Below are 5,626 nucleotides of genomic sequence, written 5' to 3'. Positions count from 1 at the left end.
GGGACTGGGTCCAGACATGGCCGGGCGCCTCCCGAGGCTCATCCCCACTGGTGCCTTTCCCCTGGGCCTAGGCCTCGGTTGAGGCCTCCTTGGAGAGGAGGTTGCTGGCAGGGGCTGTCTCCACACTGCAAGGTGCTGGAGCTCAGAGGGCCTCATCAGAGGGAAGGGACCAGCAAGGGGCTGGATGCCCAAGACCTCTTTGGCCCAGCAGCCTCAGGGCAGCAGGGAGTGCAAGAGGCCCAACTTGCCCCTAGGTCGGCTCTGCCCCTTCCCACACAGGCGGCCAGCCCAGCAGCTGCCTGGCAGACTCTGGCTCCCCCGAGCTCTCTGCCGGTGCAGGGGGCAGGAACAGAGGTGTGCATGTGGTTCTGCCTTGGCCTGGGAGTGTGTTCCCCCTGCATTGCCCCCAGGCTCAGGGGCAAGGGCCCGGAGAGAGCACCACCCCGAAGCGCTTTTTTCCCGGGCTTGGCAGCATTGTGCGTGCCTGGCGGGAACAGCGGGCGCGAGTGTTGGCATACCGGCCTTTGGAGGCAAACGGGGAGGTCTCCAGCTGGAGAGGGCCGGTCATGCTCAGAGGCCCCACAGGCCAGGGGCAGGACCCAGCAGGGCCCCTGATCCTGGCCAGCCTTGCCCAGACCTTCCTGGCCTCCGGGGGTACTGCCCCACCAAGGGGCAGGCTGCGGGGACTGGGTCCAGACATTCCCGGGCGCCTCCCCAGGTTCATCCCCGCTGTTGCCTTTCCCTGGGACTAGGCCTCGGTTGAGGCCTCCTTGGAGAGGAGGTTGCTGGCAGGGGCTGTCTCCACACTGCAAGGTGCTGGAGCTCAGAGGGCCTCGTCAGATGGAAGGGACCAGCAAGGGGCTGGATGCCCAAGACCTCTTTGGCCCAGCAGCCTCAGGGCAGCAGGGAGAGCAAGAGGCCCAACTTGCCCCTAGGTCGGCTCTGCCCCTTCCCACACAGGCGGCCAGCCCAGCAGCTGCCTGACAGACTCTGGCTCCCCTGAGCTCTCTGCCGGTGCAGGGGGCAGGAACAGACGTGTGCATGTGGTTCTGCCTTGGCCTGGGAGTGTGGATCACCTGCCTGGCCCCCAGGCTCAGGGGCAAGGGCCCGGAGAGAGCACCACCCTGAAGCGCTTTTCTCCCGGGCTTGGGAGCATTGTGCACGCCTGCTGGGAACAGTGGGAGGGAGCGCTTGCAAACCGGCCTTTGGAGGCAGCCGGGGAGGTCTTCCACTGGGAGAGGGCCGGTTGTGCTCAGAGGCCCCACAGGCCAGGGGCAGGACCCAGCAGGGCCCCTGCCCCTGGCCAGCCTTGCCCAGACCTTCCTGGCCTCCGGGGGTACTGCCCCACCAAGGGGCAGGCTGCGGGGACTGGGTCCAGACATGCTCGGGCGCCTCCCCTGGCTCATCCCCGCTTGTGCCTTTCCCCTGGGCCTAGGCCTTGGTTGAGGCCTCTTGGAGAGGAGGTTGCTGGCAGGGGCTGTCTCCACACTGCAAGGTGGTGGAGCTCAGAGGGCCTCGTCAGAGGGAAAGGACCAGCAAGGGGCTGGATGCCCAAGACCTCTTTGGCCCAGCAACCTCAGGGCACCAGGGAGAGCAAGAGGCCCAACTTGCCCCTAGGTCGGCTCTGCCCCTTCCCACACAGGCGGCCAGCCCAGCAGCTGCCTGACAGATTCTGGCTCCCCTAGCTCTCTGCCGGTGCAGGGGGCAGGAACAGACGTGTTCATGTGGTTCTGCCTTGGCCTGGGAGTGTGTTCCCCTTGCATTGCCCTCAGGCTCAGGGGAAAGGGCCCGGTGAGAGCACCACCCCGAAGCGCTTTTCTCCCGGACTTGGGAGCATTGTGCGCACCTGGTGGGAACAGTGGGCGTGAGTGTTGGCAAACCGGCCTTTGGAGGCAGCCGGGGAGGTCTTCCAGCGGGAGAGGGCCGGATGTGCTCAGAGGCCCCACAGGCCAGGGGCAGGACCCAGCAGGTCCCCTGCCCCTGGCCAGCCTTTCCCAGACCTTCCTGGCCTCCGGGGGTACTGCCCCACCAAGGGGCAGGCTGCGGGGACTGGGTCCAGACATGCCCGGGCGCCTCCCCAGGCTCATCCCCGCTGGTGCCTTTCCCCTGGGCCTAGGCCTCGGTTGAGGCCTCCTTGGAGAGGAGGTTGCTGGCAGGGGCTGTCTCCACACTGCAAGGTGCTGGAGCTCAGAGGGCCTCGTCAGAGGGAAGGGACCAGCAAGGGGCTGGATGCCCAAGACCTCTTTGGCCCAGCAGCCTCAGGGCAGCAGGGAGAGCAAGAGGCCCAAGTTGCCCCTAGGTCGGCTCTGCCCCTTCCCACACATGCGGCCAGCCCAGCAGCTGCCTGACAGACTCTGGCTCCCCTGAGCTCTCTGCCGGTGCAGGGGGCAGGAACAGACGTGTGCATGTGGTTCTGCCTTGGCCTGGGAGTGTGTTCCCCCTGCATTGCCCCCAGGCTCAGGGGCAAGGGCCCGGTGAGAGCACCACCCCGAAGCGCTTTTCTCCCGGGCTTGGGAGCATTGTGTGCGCCTGCTGGGAACAGTGGGCACGAGCGCTTGCAAACCGGCCTTTGGAGGCAGCCGGGGAGGTCTTCCAGTGGGAGAGGGCCGGTTGTGCTCAGAGGCCCCACAGGCCAGGGGCAGGACCCAGCAGGGCCCCTGCCCCTGGCCAGCCTTGCCCAGACCTTCCTGGCCTCCGGGGGTACTGCCCCACCAAGGGGCAGGCTGCGGGGACTGGGTCCAGACATGGCCGGGCACCTCCCCAGGTTCATCCCCGCTTGTGACTTTCCCTGGGACTAGGCCTCGGTTGAGGCCTCCTTGGAGAGGAGGTTGCTGGCAGGGGCTGTCTCCACACTGCAAGGTGCTGGAGCTCAGAGGGCCTCGTCAGAGGGAAGGGACCAGCAAAGGGCTGGATGCCCAAGACCTCTCTGACCCAGCAGCCTCAGGGCAGCAGGGAGAGCAAGAGGCCCAACTTGCCCCTAGGTCGGCTCTGCCCCGTCCCACACAGGCAGTCAGCCCAGCAGCAGCCTGGCAGTCTCTGGCTCCCCCGAGCTCTCTGCCGGTGTAGGGGGCAGGAACAGACGTGTGCATGTCGTTCTGCCTTGGCCTGGGAGTGTGTTCCCCCTGCCTGGACCCCAGGCTCAGGGGCAAGGTCCCGGAGAGAGCACCACCCCGAAGCGCTTTTCTCCCGGGCTTGGGAGCATTGTGCGTGCCTGGCGGGAACAGCGGGTGGGAGTGCTTGCAAACCGTCCTTTGGAGGCAGACGGGAAGGTCTTCCAGCGGGAGAGGGCCGGTTGTGCTCAGACGCCCCACAGGCCAGGGGCAGGACCCAGCAGTGTCCCTGCCCCTGGCAGCCTTGCCCAGACCTTCCTGGCCTCCGGGGGTACTGCGCCACCAAAGGGCAGGTTGGGGGGACTAGGTCCAGACATGGCCGGGCGCCTCCCCAGGCTCATCCCCGCTGGTGCCTTTCCCCTGGGCCTAGGCCTCGGTTTAGGCCTCCTTGGAGAGGAGGTTGCTGGCAGGGGCTGTCTCCACACTGCAAGGTGCTGGAGCTCAGAGGGCCTCGTCAGAGGGAAGGGACCAGCAAGGGGCTGGATGCCCAAGACCTCTTTGGCCCAGCAGCCTCAGGGCAGCAGGGAGAGCAAGAGGCCCAACTTGCCCCTAGGTCGGCTCTGCCCCTTCCCACACAGGCCGCCAGCCCAGCAGCTACCTGGCAGACTCTGGCTCCCCCGAGCTCTCTGCCGGTGTAGGGGGCAGGAACAGACTTCTGCATGTCGTTCTGCCTTAGCCTGGGAGTGTGTTCCCCCTGCATTGCCCCCAGGCTCAGGGGCAAGGGCCCGGAGAGAGCACCACCCCGAAGCGCTTTTTTCCCGGGCTTGGGATCATTGTTCGTGCCTGGCGGGAACAGCGGGCGCGAGTGTTGTCAAACCGGCCTTTGGAGGCAGTCGGGGAGGTCTCCAGCGGGAGAGGGCCGGTCATGCTCAGAGTCCCCACAGGCCAGGGGCAGGACCCAGCAGGGCCCCTGCCCCTGGCCAGCCTTGCCCAGACCTTCCTGGCCTCCGGGGGTACTGCCCCACCAAGGGGCAGGCTGCGGGGACTGGGTCCAGACATTCCCGGGCGCCTCACCATGTTCATCCCCGCTGGTGCCTTTCCCTGGGACTAGGCCTCGGTTGAGGCCTCCTTGGAGAGTAGGTTGCTGGCAGGGGCTGTCTCCACACTGCAAGGTGCTGGAGCTCAGAGGGCCTCGTCAGAGGGAAGGGACCAGCAAGGGGCTGGATACCCAAGACCTCTTTGGCCCAGCAGCCTCAGGGCAGCAGGGAGAGCAAGAGGCCCAACTTGCCCCTAGGTCAGCTCTGCCCCTTCCCACACAGGCGGCCAGCCCAGCAGCTGCCTGACAGACTCTGGCTCCCGCGAGCTCTCTGCCGGTGCAGGGGGCAGGAACAGACGTGTGCATGTGGTTCTGCCTTGGCCTGGAAGTGTGGATCACCTGCCTGGCCCCCAGACTCAGGGGCAAGGGCCCGGAGAGAGCACCACCCCGAAGCGCTTTTCTCCCGGGCTTCAGAGCATTGTGCGCGCGTGGTGGGAACAGTGGGCGGGAGTGCTTGCAAACCGGCCTTTGGAGGCAGCCGGGGAGGTCTTCCAGTGGGAGAGGGCCGGTTGTGCTCAGAGGCCCCACAGGCCAGGGGCAGGACCCAGCAGGGCCCCTGCCCCTGGCCAGCCTTGCCCAGACCTTCCTGCCTCCGGGGGTACAGCCCCACCAAGGGGCAGGCTGCGGGGACTGTGTCCAGACATGCCCGGGCGCCTCCCCAGGCTCATCCCCGCTGGTGCCTTTCCCCTGGGCCTAGGCCTCGGTTTAGGCCTCCTTGGAGAGGAGGTTGCTGGCAGGGGCTGTCTCCACACTGCAAGGTGCTGGAGCTCAGAGGGCCTCGTCAGAGAGAAGGGACCAGCAAGGGGCTGGATGCCCAAGACCTCTTTGGCCCAGCAGCCTCAGGGCAGCAGGGAGAGCAAGAGGCCCAACTTGCCCCTAGGTCGGCGCTGCCCCTTCCCACACAGGCGGCCAGCCCAGCAGCTGCCTGAGAGACTCTGGCTCTGCCGAGCTCTCTGCCGGTGCAGGGGGCAGATCAGACGTGTGCATGTGGTTCTGCCTTGGCCTGGGAGTGTGGACACCCTGCCTTGCCCCCAGGCTCAGGGGCATGTGCCCGGAGAGAGCACCACCCTGAAGCGCTTTTCTCGCGGGCTTGGGAGCATTGTGCACGCCTGCTGGGAACAGTGGGAGGGAGCGCTTGCAAACCGGCCTTTGCAGGCAGCCGGGGAGGTCTTCCAGTGGGAGAGGGCCGGTTGTGCTCAGAGGCCCCACAGGCCAGGGGCAGGACCCAGCAGGGCCCGTGCCCCTGGCCAGCCTTGCCCAGACCTTCCTGGCCTCCGGGGCTACTGCCCCACCAAGGGGCAGGCTGCGGGGACTGGGTCCAGACATGCTCGGGCGCCTCCCCTGGCTCATCCCCGCTGGTGCCTTTCCCCTGGGCCTAGGCCTCAGTTGAGGCCTCCTTGGAGAGGAGGTTGATGGCAGGGGCTGTCTCCACACTGCAAGGTGCTGGAGCTCAGAGGGCCTCGTCAGAGGGAAGGGACCA

This window comes from Dama dama, unplaced genomic scaffold (assembly GCF_033118175.1).
Source record: "Dama dama isolate Ldn47 unplaced genomic scaffold, ASM3311817v1 ptg000082l, whole genome shotgun sequence".
NCBI classification, from domain to species: domain Eukaryota; kingdom Metazoa; phylum Chordata; class Mammalia; order Artiodactyla; family Cervidae; genus Dama; species Dama dama.
This window is presented reverse-complemented; position numbering follows the sequence as displayed.